The following is a 16,967-nucleotide window of genomic DNA, read 5'->3' on the forward strand; positions in this document are numbered from 1 at the left end:
CATGACTGTTTACGTATGTGATTGTTTATTGTACTAATTCTTGATCAATTTTGTGTTCCAGTTAAAGAAAACAAATGTAATTCTAAATTTATAGGACGGTATTTACCTGTTAATCGGTCACTCTCACCAGAATCCTTTCCCATCACCATTTTATAAATAAATTATGTGAGAGGCTAGCCACTCTACTTAAGATTTATATCAGGGCCATTATAAGATTGCGTAACACATCTCGTTCAGATTCAATATAAAGCCAAATGGGTATGATTTGCGTAACATTGTGATTCTGTCCCCTAACTTGCATATCAGTTAAGGATCCCGCGATAGAATCCACTTGGCTTGTTTACAAGCACAAGCTTCTAAGATTTAAATTCAAATAAGGCTAATGCAGGAGTAGGTCCAATAATGAATAAGAAACTAGGTATGCGGGTAAACCACCATGAACAATACAGTGAGTCGTAGCAAACACAGGCATGACATCAACACCCAAAACAGTAGTATTAGCTTATATGCTAACTAGCACTGCATATCGTGGAAAGATCAAGAGAATAAAGGATGAGATAAAAGAAATTATTTGGATAGTCGAAGGACAGAAAACTGATATGTGATCTTCCTCCTTCCTTACATTTTCCCATTCCTCTGCGGGTTCGGCATTGTTATAAGGGCTTTACCAGAGATAGAGGCAGTGGCCCAATTTCCTCGCTCCCCCCCCCCTTCCCCCCGGCCAGGACGGAATCTGTGTACACCAACTGTCTGCGTCTAGACTAAACCTCATGTTCAAGTGTGAGAAAGATTCTGAAATGTTTGCGTAGCTTGTTTCCTAGGCAAGATGAGTATACCAACACAGTATTTACATAGTTGGTTGAGGGAAATAGCCTTAGACACCACATCGAGGCTAGCCAGCTCAACAGCCATCGTCGTTAATCAGCGAAGTGGATTCGATCCGGGGCAGACTCGCCTCCCTGAATTCCGGAAGTTGCGTGTTATAGTTATGCTGAAGAACTGGAATTTGACAGCAGGAAATGGAAGCGAAGGTGAATATGGAGGCGAGGGGAGGAGGGGGGGGGGGAGGTGGAGCGAGGAGGGGTGAAGGAATCGAAGAGGAAGCTGACTTCACACAACATAATTTACTCATCGCTAACACTTGGTTTAAGAGTCATGAAAGAACATTATAAACGTGTAAGTGACCTAGAGACATTGCAACATTTCAATTCATTATCATATTCATTATATAATGGTCCGACAACAGTTTTCGGGATCAGATTTTAAACTGTAAGACATTTCCAGAGCCGATGTGGACTCTGTCCATAATGTATTGGTTATGGATCGTAGATTAAAACTGAAAAAATTGGGAAAAGGTAGGAAATTAAGGATGTGAGACGTGGATCAATTAAAAGAACCTGAGGCTGTTAAGAGTTTTAAAGGGATCATTAGGTAGCGATTGACAAAAACGGAATGGAATACAGGAGAAGATGAATGGGTATCTAAGAGAGATGAAATAGCGAAGACAGAGGATCAGTCTAGTAAAACGGCTAGGACTATTAGAAATACTTTGATGTCACAAGATATTTTCATATTTTTCCCTTTCATTACTTAAATTCAAATGAAGAAGGAGCAAGGAATATTAATGTTTAATGCCCCGTCACAGAGCAATAAAAATGAAGCAGGCAAAAGGGAATACAGATATCTTAAAATGAGATTCTCAGGAAGTACAAAATGGCTAAGTTGGAATGGCTAGGGTACAAATGCAAGGCTTTGTAAGCATATGTAACTAGGCGAATGATAGATACCATCGACAGGAATGTCAAAGTGACCAGTGGAGAAAAGAGAAGCAGCTGTATGAATATGAAGTGCTTACATGGGAAACGAGAACTAAGCAAACAAGTAAAAGCTGAAAAGGGTAAGGAATATACAGAGGAGCTATTTAATTGAAGGCAATATTATAGAAAGTGAAGAGGAAGTAGATGAAGATTAAATGGAGGATACGATACTGCTAGTAGAATTTAGTGAAGCGCTGGAGGACCTAAGTCGAAACAACGCCCCTGGAGTAGACAATATTTCCTAAAAACTACTGACACCCTTCGGACAGCCAGCCATGACACTACTATTACACCTGTTGTGCAACATGTATGATACAGGCGAAACACCATCGGACTTCAAAATGGGCACAATAATTGCAATACAAAAGAAAACAGAAGCTCACAGGTGTGAATATTACCGAAATTTGAGTTTAATAAATCATGACTGCAAATTCTGACATTAATTACTTGTAGAAGAATGGGAAACAGCCTAGCAGAAGATCAGTTTGGGTTCTGGCGAAACGTAGCAACAAGCGAGATAATGCTGGCACAACGGTGTATCTCAGGAGATTAAAACATTCTACAGTCGAGTTGGCAGTTTATCTGCTTTTAAGCTTTTAGTGTGGCTGGCCAGTTGTTACTCAGATGTGAAGCTCTGGGCCCTTCATGGACTGTTAATTGTTTCAGCTCACTCATATGACCGTGTGTTACAATGAGGTGGTGTGCAATGGAAGAGACACTGTTCGAATCTATACACAATGGTTTCAAGACAAGAGCCTACGCGTGAAGAGAATGGGTGTGAAGGTGTGTGAAAACAACGTACATTGAAGAGCCAAAGAAACTGGTACACCTGCCTAATATCGTGTAGGGTCCCCGCGAGCACGCAGAAGTGACGCGCGACGACGTGGCATGGACTCGACTAATGTCTGAAGTAGTGCTGGAGAAAATTGACACCATGAATCCTGCAGGGCTGACCATAAATCCGTAAGATCACGAGGGGTTGGAGATCTCTTCTGAACAGCACGTTGCAAGGCATCCCTGATATACACAATAAAGTTCATGTTTCGGGAGTCTGGTGCCCAGCGGAAGTGTTTAAAATCAAAAGAGTGTAACTGGAGCCACTCTGTAGTAATTCTGGACGTGTGAGGAGTCGCATTGTCCTGCTGCAATTGCCCAAGTTCCTGGTAATGCACAATGGACATGAATGGTTCAAATGGCTCTGAGCACAATGGGACTTAACTTCTGAGGTCATCAGTCTCCTAGAACTTAGAACTACTTAAGCCTAACTAACCTAAGGACACCACACACATCCATGACCGAGGCAGGATTCGAACCTGCGACCGTAGCGGTCGCGCGGTTCCAGAATGTAGCGCCTAGAACCGCTCTGCCACCCCGGCCGGCGGACATATATGGATGCAGGCGACCAGACAGGATGCTTACGTACGTGTTATCTGTCACAGTCGTATCTAAACATATCACTGGTCCCATATCACTCCAACTGCACACACCTCATACCATTACAGAACCTCCACCAGCTTGAACAGTCTCCTGCTGACATGCAGGGTCCATCGATTCATAAGGTTGTCTCCACACCCGCACATGTCCATCCGCTCGATATAATTTGAAACGAGACTCGTCCTACCAGGCAACATGTTTCGAGTCATCAACAGTTCAATGTCGGTGTTGACGGTCCCAGGCGATGCGTAAAGCTTTGTGTCGTGCAGTCATCAAGGGTACACGAGTGGACCTTCGGCTGCGAAAGCCCATATCGATGACGTTTCGTTGAATGGTTCGCACACTGACAGTTGTAGAAATCTGCAGCAATTTCCGGAAGGCTTGCGCTTTTGTCACACTGATCGTTTCTCTTCACTCGTCGTTGGTCCTGTTCATGCAGGATCTTTTCCCGGTCGCAGCGATGTCGGAGATTTGATGTTTTACCGCATTCCTGATATTCACAGTACATCAGTGAAGTGGTGGTAGTACGGAAAAATCCCCACTTCATCGCTACCGACTACAACACTACGTTCAGACTAACTTAAATCTTGATAACCTGCCGGTGTAGCAGCAGTAACTGACCTGTCAACAGCGCCAGACACTTGTTGTCTTATACAAGAGTTGCCGACCGCAGCGCTGTATTCTGCCTATTTACATATATCTGTATTTCAATACGCATGCCTATACGAGTTTCCTTGGCTCTTCATTGTATTTCCATGAGAGAGAGATTTAATAACTCACGTTCTACGAACGTGGCACGTGTTGTGGACACAATTCACGTCGCTTGAAACGTCAAGCGCACTTCGCTCTTATGAATGTCACAAACCATGCGTTGAAAGGGATATGCTTTTAGCAACAGTTATCCTGCGGATGGTTTACATGTGGCACAAAATTTTAGAACGTCTGCAGTTTACGGCTAGTTTTTCGTGAGTAATTCATGTGATGTTAACCGAGTAACCGGATTTAAGAAAAATTCGTAATTGTGTTACTTTTGAGTCGAGAAAAGTTTATGAAGCTCTGGTAGTTGCAGCGAAATTTCAGTATGTTTGCCCTAACGCATACATAATTCCCAGAACTACAAACGATGACGGCAAGCGCCCTAAGTACTTTTGCGGACGTGTTGGGTTAAACAATAGCATGTTAACTCCGCGGTGGGGATTCAAGGCTTGATGGTATCCAGTAATGAGTAGACGTGTGGCGACGCAGTGGTAGGGGTCGGGGAAGGGAAGGGAAGGGTGACAGAACTGCGCATGCGCGGAGAGTGGGTGGCTACGAGCCGTACCGTACCACCCACGCAACAGACAGCACAGCAGCGAGCAACACGGCGCCGCCACGCTCCGCCTTGAGGTGAGTGCGCCGCTCGGACGCCTTACCGCCAGCCATTCTGGGCTCTGCGAATGGTGACTGAACGTAACTGAAACATCACGCCACTTCGCACCATGTTCTAAAGTTCAAACTAGACATAATAGTGTAACTAAAGAGATCGGAAATTGTGCTGTAGTCAGAACCAATGACAAACAGCTATCACATCAGGGGAATGAGCTTTTCAATTAAATAAGAAGTAAACTCTCACGAATGAGAACAAAGTATGATACCAACCAGACTTCCTCTCTTACTGCTTAGCGCTTTTCTCCCGGAACGTAATTCAAGATTTTTGCACATTAAGATATTAGAATCAAACAAGTCATACCGTGGTTAAATGTCAGAGCAGTTACGGTGGAAATTTTTCAAGACTACGTAAGTATACGACTTTTTTATGAAAATTTAAGTACCGAAGGGTACGTCTTACAGTAATATGCGTTTCAATTTGTAATACTGTACTCCTCGTTAACTACTGTTATGAAATGTGCACTCGGAACAGGACTGGTTAACAAACCAGCATACATGTGTAACACTTCTAAATATAATCGTAGAATCACATTCAGTGTTACAACATATTTTGTCTCAACATTAGAACCACTATAATCCAACGCTTCTACAAATAATAAAACATACTCATACCATTGAGTTTCTTTCCTGAGTTCTTATCACGTAAAAGAGTATTTCTCAGTGAGAAAATAGCATAATACTTGTTTATTATCATATGAAGTTTACAGCAAAACATCCTTGGCCTCTGCTGGTGCTGACTAACCAAATCGAAATACATTTGCACTCTTGTGGATTGATAATCTGTATGGAGTGCTGCAAAAGCTCACCGGGTAGCCTACTCTGTAGAATAGTCTAGCCCCGGTTGCCTCTGATGCCGTGTTGGGGTTAATGGAATACGCTAATGGTACGAATTTAGCGCCAAGTGCAATATAGGCAAGACTCGCCTTCGTTGTAGACTGCCTGGCGAATAGCTACTGCTATAGTCAGTGCAATGAGCAAGCGATGCTAACGTTACCGTTAGACTTTTCATTCTAAATATTTTCCAGTTTTATATACGTGAAATATGTTTCTAATGGGCATCTGACCAACCCAGTGTAGCTATGGTTGGATACAGACCATAAGCGCTTTTAGGATGCCCACATATGTCTGTCTCAGAGTTTTCCAAATCTTACCCATCAAATTTAAATTACTTGACTACGGAAAAATCATGCATGTACTGATAGCTCATCAAAGAACGAAGTTATGTCGTTTGTTGCATAGTTGTATTTGTGTGAACCACTATCTTTGGTTTATCTTACAAAATTAAATTTATCCCATTCTCTACCATACACTTCTCTGTCAAATACATATGAATCTGTATCAATTTACGATTAACTCAACTCAGTTAATAACCAAGTAGGTAACTAAAAAGAAGCAAAAAGAAGCAAATTTACAGCATTGTTAAGCAGTCTATTTTTACTGTTACACGAGTTGGTGAAACGCCGATGTCAACTTCTTTTCATGTCAAGAGATTCACTTCCAATTTCTTGAACAATTATTTCTAACTGCACACATTGTAAGAGAGTCATTTTCTCCCATTTAATATGTCCGTGCGTATAAATGGCAAACGTATCACTTGACAAATAATAGGCAAACAAATATGTATGATTATCCATAAACTGATGATCACATGGTCCGACTGCCTTCACGGTTCCGATTAAATTTCCTCATAATCAGAGATGTCATTTGCCCTAAGCGTTGATTCCGATTTTATTACAGTGATTCCCTTTTATAATATTACACAAATTGGGGAGAAAATACTTGATTACATGACATCTAGTGAAAAAATTAATAATCGTAACTGTACAGTGGCCGTTAAAAAGCGAATTACAGTTACACATAACTTGAAATTGCAATTTCTGTAGTGTTTACATGACCGTACCGGAATCCAGCAAGCTTATTTCACAAATTTTATGTAAATTTAGTCATATCTGCGAACTTAAGTTCGAGGGCAATATAAGCATTAATGGGAGCGATAAAAATTAAATTTTTGTAGTTAAGTCTCGTCCCTTAACAATGGTGTTCGTTACTTTTCTCCTGATTATAATCCAAGGAGTCAGTAGAAAATATTTAGGTGTACAAGATTCACTTACAAATGAAGAAAAACTAAAATATGTGAAAGGTCTCATCAGTTAAGTAAATAGTACTTTTCACATGGTAGTATCTACTGAAATATGAGGAAGTAGCCATTGCTGTATGTTGTTGCTATGATGCCGGCCGGAGTGGCCGAGCGGTTCTAGGCGCTACAGTCTGGAACCGCGCGACCGCTACGGTCGCAGGCTCGAATCCTGCCCCGGGCATGGATGTGTGTGCTGTCCTTAGGTTAGTTAGGTTTAAGTGTTCTAAGTTCTAGGGGACTGATAACCTCAGCAGTTGAGTCCCATAGTGCACAGAGCCATTTGACCAATTTTTGTTGCTACGATGCTATTAGCTGGTTACAGGCTGGACAACGCTCAATGCTTATGAACTTTTGTAAAATTCAGTTTTTCATTTTACGGTACTCGCGCATAAACAAAAAGTAAATTTCAACCTGATGAACCAGAATATCTCCCTAGAGGAAATTAAAACATTTCATTTTCCAAATGCACTGTTATGAGTATTGGTGTTACAGTCTCAGTCTGTGAGAAGAAGAGAGGCAACGTAGTATTTTAACGTCCTGTTAGTGAATAGGTCACCAGAGACCATAAAGTCATAGGCAACGATGAAGTAAGAATCGACCGTGGCTGTACAGGCAAACCTAGACGAGGATGGGTAGACGAAGACGTGATTTTAGGTCCTCCAGAAATAGATACCATTCTCACGAATACCATATTTAATCTGTTAAGAACCTTCACTAAAGTTAGCATTTATCCCTATCAAAACAATGTTCATAAATGAGGAGAACGTAGAATGCGGTGTTGTTCGAAGAGGTTTACGCTAACTTTGTTGCGTAACAGTCAAACGTATCTCATTCAGTACCGGTACAGAACTACTACAACGCACAAATTGTGGACTGACTGCTCATAACATACCGATGGAAAAGTTGTCAGTAACATGACAGATTGCAAATTTGTGGTAAGATCTTATGGGACCAAACTGTTTAAGTCACCGGTCCCTAAGCTTCCACACTACTTAATCTAACTTAAACTCTCTTACGCTAAGGACGACACACACCACCATGCCCGACGGAGGACTCGAACCTCCGACGGGGGAAGCCGCGCGAATCGTGACAAGACGCCCTAGACCGCTCGGCTACCCTGCGCAGCATGTCAGATTCAATAATCATTAATGTAACTACAATGATTCTATTTTTTATTGGAAAGTGTACATACACCATAGTTACTGAACTGTAAACGTATCATGTGTTACTGATGATAACATATGGATTTAACTTGAAAATGTTTGCTTTTTACATAGAAAGGTATGCAGAATTGGCATTCAAATCAGCAGTCATGCATAATTGCTTTGAAAAGGTACTAGTCACCGCTAGTTAAGTGAACTACAATTTTTTTGTTATTTTTAAGTCGTTGCTATCACATTTCATAAAACGTCTTTGGCATCGTTGAGCACACTGAAAAAATATTTTACATGTCACATCTTCCCACCGTTGTTTAATAAGAAATTTGTAACTAACCCTTAACTAAATTATTTAGTTTTGAATACATTATACCTCAAAAATCAACTTGAACTCACATGTTACAGTTGATGTTGTAGCTGAGTTGTTCATCCCCTGAGCTTGAGTGTAGCCTAGCGACTACAACCTTTCGACTGTATTTTAAAGTACCTCTGCCACAACATGTAATGCTGTTGTCAGTATTTCCTGCTGAAGAAGATGTTTTCATAAACGTCGAAACCATGGTAAAGGGGTTTTAATAAACCTTCCATTTTCTATTGAGCAGTTGTTTACTACTTGTACAATAACTTCTGTTCTGTTGCATTAAGAAGAAACGGACGTAGATACGGTACCGACTACGTTTTTGCAAAAGATATTCAATGAACCTATAACGGTACATATCCGAGCACATGGAAGATTATTGTTTAAAGTCCAACATGATTGGATGTAATTACGAGTAATGCGCAAGATCGAAGTAAACAGAAATGTGGGACGAAAGAGATTGAGGTCTTATTTAAGAAACAATGCGAACACTTTACTCGAGTGGTTTAGAGAGACGCCGGAAACCTAAATGTAGATGGCCAAGCGAGCATTTAAATGCTCAGAGTCAATATAGGTTCAATGCCTACCTCAGAGCCATTTCACGTACTCACTCTAAGGGTATGGAGGTTATCTACTCTGACACCATAGGGGAGTGGGGGGGAGGGGTGGGAGTGGGGGAACAAGGTGTTAGAATAATTTTTAATGTCACCTTATAAATCTAGAAGCCGCCAGCACTACACATTAAGGCAAAGAATTACTTATCGTTAACCACTTGTTCCGGATTAATTTTGTTAACAGATCACGATATTTTGCAACGAATAGGATGATATGCTAGCACTGTGCTACTTACTCTTCGTTCTGACTTCATAAACAACAACGAGGATCCTAATCCTCAACTTCAATAAACTAGAGCAAAAATTTCGTCATTTTTCACGGGTCGCTGAAGAGACAATGGCAGATTACTGTTAGATAATGTTACTCACGTAATCCGCGCTTGGTTAAAAGAAAAACTATGGATATTAACACAATTAGCACTATAATGTTCGGTATTATCTAAACACTCTTTCTAAATGACTTGGACTCCTATGCCTTTTAATATGTTAAGTAACTGCGATCGAAGTTCTGTTGCTCATCCTGAGCACAACAGTTAGCTAAGAGGCTCTTAATTTCCTCTGAGTGGACCAGGAACATAGGAGTTGCCACTATGCATGTGAACATTTAGTGCCGCTAAAAATCTGATTGAATGAAAAATCGTTTACAAATTAATTACTTATTGTATCTGCGATTTTCTGTCAGGAATCCGAAATTTCATATCATGTCAAGAAAATGTATTATATAGCACGATGAAAAATGTAGGACATTGATCGTTTTTTTATATTATTTATTTTTTTCATGCATCGTTCTCCGCTATACATGCAAAGAATGCATGACTATCTGCGATGGCATTCAGATGCTGGATTATAGAATAATGAGCATCATCGTTCTATATTCCATCCGGTATCTGGTTTGCGCGTATTTTTTTGGCCTTATTCCCTTGCTCTACCATTCACTCGCGCTTAGTGTTCCATCAGAAACTGTTCTTCGAAGTTGTAGGTAGTCATGATGCCGTATGGTGAGTACTTCACCTCAACCATGTTGATTAATTTTTGTGACACATTATTTCCGAGGTACAGTTTTCCAATCATGAAAAAGTTCGCAGAACCAGACAGGCTTTCACAGAGGCTATCCCAAATATACGGTAGGATTACGGTCTAGGGGACTCGCAGTTGATTTATTTCTAGGAGATGCGCTTTGTCACCTCCATAAACTTATTCATTTTGTTTGGTACGTTTGGACACAGTAATGATCTTGCAGTGTGGCATATTCTTATCGTACATAAGTCAGTGACAGTACGTTGGTCCAAACTGTCATTAATATACATCCTTATAGTCGCAATCATGCGCCTAAGACTGTGTACATCCTTCAAGAGATAAGTTACCCTGCCCCTTTTACTTATCGATTTTTTGGTAAGATTATAATGATTACCAAGTGTTGTGACTTTTCCAGGTCTTGTCACGGGAAACGCTGTGCGCTACATTCTCTTACTGTTATTTTTACCTTTAGGGAAACACTTGTAATCTTACACATGTCGTAAGAAAAAATTGCTCTTGTGGCGGCCTGCCTGTCGAGAGGTAAATATTATAGCCGGTTTTACGTATATCGGTCTGCAACTTTCGATAGAGGTATGCGACCATTATTAATAATATAACTGACTGGATTTTAGAATGCAGTCAGTTATGTTACAGCCTGTGTTACTAAGACAGTTCGCTTTCTCACATTCGAGAACGTGCAAACATTCTAGCACCTGGTCCAGGTACAGCGCCAACTAAAGGGGTTTAAATAAATCCCATGATAATTCGCAATGGTTACTAGTTGTTACAAGCCTGATATAAAAGTTGTCATCTACTCTGATGCCGCAGACAGTGGAATACACGTACCAGTACTGAAGTTATTAACACTGTAGGATAGGCAGCTTTCAGAAGTGGTAGTATGGGTCAAAACAAGAAAAAAATGTCTGGTAAAAGTGGACTCTAAAATGTGTACCATGAAAGCTATCAGTACTTGTTCATCTTCGATAATATGAAACACAGACCTTTTGCTGCAAGCTCTTTGGGTTCCATGTTTTGGAAGAGAGAGTATGGGCCAAAACGAGTGAAAAAATGTGAAGTGGGTACGAGCTTTAAAATGAATACCTGTAAGAGCTGTAAGCACTTTTTCATCTTCGGTACTGTAAAACACATTTCTTCTACTGAACAAGTGCTCTTAGCTCTCAAGTCATGCAATTTAGAGCCCACGTTTACTATAGTCCGATTAAAATTGTGTTATAGTTGACATCTGTCACTTGCCGCTACAGTGTTGCTTCATGTGCTCTCGAGATATGGCGGAAATGGGTGGTGCTCTGTCGACAGTTGATTTTAAGTGACCAAGGACTGAACTGCAGCAAATGACCTTGTGATGTGCAATGAATCCGAAGAAACGGCGCAACTATATGCGGCAGAACTAAAACCATGATCGTTTAAGGCTAACCTCTACGAGCAAGCCCAAGACAAAAAAAATTCATAATATGTTTGTTTGTACAGCCGTCTTCCGCAGCAAAATTTCAGTCTTAACGGTAAAACTTATGTGTAATTTCTAGCTGCCATTGGTTACCCGAAATTATCCTCACACTGGCCACAGGAGATGCCGCGTTACCAACAGATGACCAGTCCTGGTTGACACTTGGTTTCAGATTATAGGCGACACAAGCTGATTCCATACGTAAAAAGAGCGACAGGAAGAAAAATAACAGCAAATAAAAAAGTCAATACGACGATGAAAATGACGTGACAAAGTATTACAAACAAAAAAGAGAATTTAAAACAATTGACTGAATAAAAATGATAATCGAAGTGTTACTATTAAATTTATAAAAATCAAAAATTTCGCGGTCTTTGACGAGATTCGAACCTACGCTTTTCTGTACGTCAGATCACAAGCTAACCACTACACTAAGCCATCACCGTGCAGACACCCCTTGTACTTTTGATACTGGTGTCCCAGACGCAACGATTAATTGACAGCCTTTAAAAATTCGGTTTCACTTAATGTTGTGTGAAGATTATCTAGTGTATGCCGATTTCTATGATTATAATAACTGTATAAATGACACTGAATCGTGTCTTGTGCTGAAGGATCCAGTAGTGTTAGGTTAGTGCTGTGTAGGAAATGTATGTATTTTGTTAGCATCGTTGTGCGTGTGTGTGTGGCAACGGCGAACGTTTCGGTTGTCACTTTCAGAGCTCGTATTGGAAGAAACCAGCTGCAAAGCGTGAAGTGTCAACCATCAAATAATTTTAATTGGACTATAGACTTTTTCGTATCTTGGTCATACTACCACCTGTGAAACTTGTCTATCCTATTGCCTTAGCAAGAACATGTATTTCACTGTCAGATGCATCAGAACAATTTTCGCTTAGAGTCTGTCGCTTCTGGACAACGGTGCTTATCTCAAATTGATACATTTACCCTTCTCCATCATTCCTGATTGCCTGTAACATGATCACGGAGCCACCATGTGTAACATCTCATATTAAAAACATCGGTTCATTTACTCGTCATTGTACGGTGTCAGTACTGACATATTTAGTTAATGATTGCTTTCTACATGATTGCGTTATGCCTTAGTTACAGGGAAAAAATTTTCAAACCTCACATAACATTATAGGCTGGTTACATGACGTGATCATATTCATGATTGTTTGCCTTCCTGCAATGACTGTAAAAACGAGGACACCATCCCACATATTTATTCAAGCTAAAATGTGATTACTCTTACGACCTCAAGATATCAGTTGATAAAACAGTCTAATTATGCACACCAAGTTACGACCATTCTTTCATTTAAAAATAATCTTTATTACTTTTACTAAATAATTTTTAATAATCTATTGGTCCGTCGTTGTAGGCATAACTCGAATTTAGTTTTACTAACAAGTCTGCTAATACAGCTGTCCAATTTATTAAGCCGTTGTATGTTAATAACTGATAGAATGTTGTTAACTGATGTTTATGTGAGCTCAAAAAAATGGTTCAAATGGCTCTGAGCACTATGGGACTTAACTTCTGAGGTCATCAGTCCCCTAGAACGTAGAACGGCTTAAACCTAACTAACCTAAGGACATCACACACATACATGCCCGAGGCAGGATTCGAACCTGCGACCGTAGCGGTCGCGCGGTTCCAGACTGTAGCGCCTAGAACCGTTTGGCCACCCCGGCCGGCTATACGAGCTCATGTCAGGCCAGAGATAAAATAATCACGACATTATTGCTGCAGCTGACTAGCAGTTGACGTCCACATTGTTTCTTAATCTACGTAACTCCGTAATATTTAAACTCTATTAACTATACATTGGAGTGTAAAACTTAAGGATCTAAGGAACGTCCGACTGATGTGTCACTGGCAAGTAAAATAGCTCTATGACATTAGGACTATGCACAGAAAGAACTAATACGGTATGGGTGTGGAAGGTAACTGAAAGCAGTACGCAATTCCACGAACAAAAATGATACTCTTATTACAAGACAATAATTACACTCTCCGCGATTGGTAATGGATACTGGGAATTTAAAAAGGCGGGACATGATTCTTAACAGGGTGTGCGACCACCGCTCTCGGCAGTACTTGCTTAGCAAGGTGTTCCCATGCTGGCCCCGAGGTCTGTCAGCAGTTCTTGTGATAGGGTATTCCATTTCTCCACCAGCGTAGATGACAACTGATGGATGATCGTTGGTGCATGTGAACGTTCCGCAGTGCTTCGCCCCTCCGCATTCCACACATGCTCGATGGGATTTTAGTCGTTGGGACGGGCATCAGGCCAGTCCATTCGCAGAATACACTCTTCTCCGAGAGCTCTTCCACCTGTGCTGTTTCATGCGGTCGCACGCTCCCATCCACGAAAATGAAGTCGAGACTGCACTCACTCTTGAAAAGACGCAAAGTGTCTAACAGCTAACGTGGAGGAGCTCTTTGAACAAGAGGATACTAGGCTATTGTGGGCTGCCCATTTCCGCAAATAAAATCCCATCGGGCAAGTGGGGTATGCTTTGGGGAAATATACTGCAGCTCGTCAACATGCACCAACAACCATCCAGCAGTTGTCAGTCCCATTGGTGGAGGAATGAAACGACCTTCCAGAAGAACTCCTTAGGAATCTTGTGGCCAGCATGTGAGCACGTTGCCGAGCATACATTGCTGCCTTGGTGATCACACATCCTATAAATAAGCATGCTTCGCCCTTGGCGATGCCAGGGGACCAACAAAGATCGCAGTGTCTTAAGAGTAATTATTTTATTTCAATAAAAGTGTCATTACTGCTCGTCTCATTGCATTTTCCTTTCAATTATCTTCTGTAATGTACGGTAGTAGTTCTTTCTATATATGATCCAAGTTTCGTCAAGGTATGTTACTTGTCAGTAACACATAATGTGAAGTTACTTTCGTGCTTACGTTTGGCACATCAGTGTATGTCCCTTCCTTAACTATAACTAAATAAAAAAATAAAACTAAACTTGTACATGTAATCACATAAATTCCACAAAGACATGTCAATCTTCATGAACAGTATTTATTTCAATTTGAATATATATATATATATATATATATATATATATATATATATATATATATATATATATATATATATACTATCTATTTCAGTAAAAATTGCCATCCAGCGATTTAACATTTTAAATGCAGGAATGCAGACGTGAAAAGTCATCGACAACCGCCGATATTTCGACAGGAGCACATCCTGCCATTTTCAAGGCAAAAGGCAGTTTGGTCTTGCAAATGTTCAACCCCATCTTAATGAATGTGTGATTTACCACACGGCAAAATTTTTGAGCCTGCTAGGGATATATTTAACGGTAAACTTACGCTCCATTGCAAAAGCAGAGATTTTACATTTTCTGTAGCAGCAGACAAAATAGCTACATACCCTACAACACGACAGAAATCACACTCATGAAATCCTTTATAACTTGATCCTTTCTGTAAACAATAAAGAACACGTAAGTAATAAGACTCTCTCCAATCAGGCAACACATGAAATTAAATAAATGTAGGGAAATACAAGGGTATGACATTTACTAGTCCACTTTGGGAATAATTAGACATTCTGCCCGCGCTGTTGCTGTTTAATATGAGGCACCTCACATTCGCAATGCTTAGTGATGCCGTCACTCATGTAGTAGCACATCCACCTCCAGGATCGGTGCAATAGAGACAGCTTAAAGCTATATTTCCAACACTTACACTAAACAGTACACTTCTTGCTATTCATCATCAAGTATGCCTGGCATTATGAAGCATAGATCTCTAACAAACATCGCCCTTTCCACATACAGTGAGGTGACAAAAGTGATGGGATACCTCTTAATATCGTGTCGGACTTCCTTCTGCCAGGTGTAGTGCAGCAACTCGACGTAGCCCGGACTCAATAAGTCGCTGGAAGTCCTCTTTCGAAATGTTGACCCATGCTGCGTCTATAGCCGTCCATAATTGCGAAAGTGTTGCCGGTGCAGGATTTCGTGCATGAACTGTCCTCTCGATTATGTCCCATAAATGTTTGATGTGACCCATGTCGAGCAATCTGGGGGTTGGGAAGGAGGGGGCATGCTCAAGGCTTAAATCTTCATCAGCAGACTTATTTTCCATTTGTAGATTTCCGATCATGGTATACTCTAGTCTACTCAGTCGGACATAAAAATCCTTTCCTAATGGCTAACTAGAAATGACACAATGCCTTCAATTTGTTCTGGTATTTAGAACCTCAGTCTGACGCTTCCTCTCTGAAATAAGCAACAGAAGCTCTAATCGCCTTAATGTTAGACCAGCCCTTGGAGAATGCTCCATCAAACAACTTTAAAAATACTGCAGTGAGTATATTTCCCGCGGGATCATATGCAAGCAGCTCACGTAATTCTAGTTCATCATTACTCATTGCTGTTTCTCAACTAAAAGTCTATTAATTACAATTCTGTTCAAAACTTTTCTCTTTCTTGTGTCTCTAATAATATGCTGCCACGTAGCTTAGTTTCGTGCAAATGTATACATCTTATAGCATCTTCATTAATTGTCATCATAAAATAACCGTAACATCTTGCTTCAGGTTTCCTACTACTGTAGTTAGATGAATTTTTGTAGTGTTTTATTTTCCGTAGTTATGGAACATATTGATCGGTTCAGTTGCATGTGTTACTCAGATACACGACCAATCCCTACAGCTGTACTATTATTAAAACTGTGTGATTTACTCTTATTACCTAAATTGTCTACCGGCTTAGGTACTAATATTGGATTGACAGCTATCTCCTCATTACTAAGCTGACAGTCCCTTTCCACTCCTTGTCTGGCCTACTGACTATTTTCTATCAAGAGATTAACTTCCGCTTTCACCATCTCTCTCGTGAGACCACCCTCATATCTCACGCCATCTTTACATTTTAAAAATTCATCTTTTATATCAGTTCTCAGTTCTTTTTATTTAGTATCGAGTTTCACAACATCAAACCTCAGTTCACTAAGTAATGAATCTGCTTTTCCTCCTAATTTACGAACCTTAGATTTTAGCTCATTACAACTAGCTCTCATTTCTAACATAAATCGCTGATTATCAGCTTTCACCACTTTAACACTATAATATAAGTTAGGCAGTATGCCTTGTACAAGATTACATAAACTACGTTCGTCTTCATCTCCAGAATTATTATGGTTTTTACTAATTTTCTCCTTCTTTGAATATGCGGATACCTTATCACTTAGTCCTTTAACACAATCACTTCCTACGTTTGTTTATCTATTACTAATTCATCCGTTTCACCGTGTACCTCCGATAGGTATCTCTTATAATCTTCTTTTTCTTCCATAATCTCACAGTCTATTTATTAGCATAATCTTATTTGTTTTTGTTTATCTATTTGTTTATTTAACCTTATCAGGTCTGGATCTTCAGGCCCTCCCTTATATCGGTCCAAGGATTCACGCATAGAAAACCATTATTACATCATTGCTAAATAAGAAATAATAATTATTTCAATATGATAAGTAGTAATAAA

The 16,967-nt window shown here is 40.2% G+C and overlaps 1 long non-coding RNA gene across 1 annotated transcript in view; it reads left to right on the forward strand.

Moving 5' to 3' along the window:
• Positions 1 to 4,581: 4,581 nt before the first annotated feature.
• Positions 4,582 to 16,967, forward strand: part of LOC126471635 (uncharacterized) — a 264,531-nt gene continuing 252,145 nt past the window's right edge. The window contains exon 1 of the long non-coding RNA XR_007586360.1: positions 4,582 to 4,637. This is a non-coding gene — a long non-coding RNA (uncharacterized LOC126471635). The remainder of the gene's footprint in view (positions 4,638 to 16,967) is intronic.

This window comes from Schistocerca serialis, chromosome 3 (assembly GCF_023864345.2).
Source record: "Schistocerca serialis cubense isolate TAMUIC-IGC-003099 chromosome 3, iqSchSeri2.2, whole genome shotgun sequence".
In the NCBI taxonomy this organism is placed as follows: domain Eukaryota; kingdom Metazoa; phylum Arthropoda; class Insecta; order Orthoptera; family Acrididae; genus Schistocerca; species Schistocerca serialis.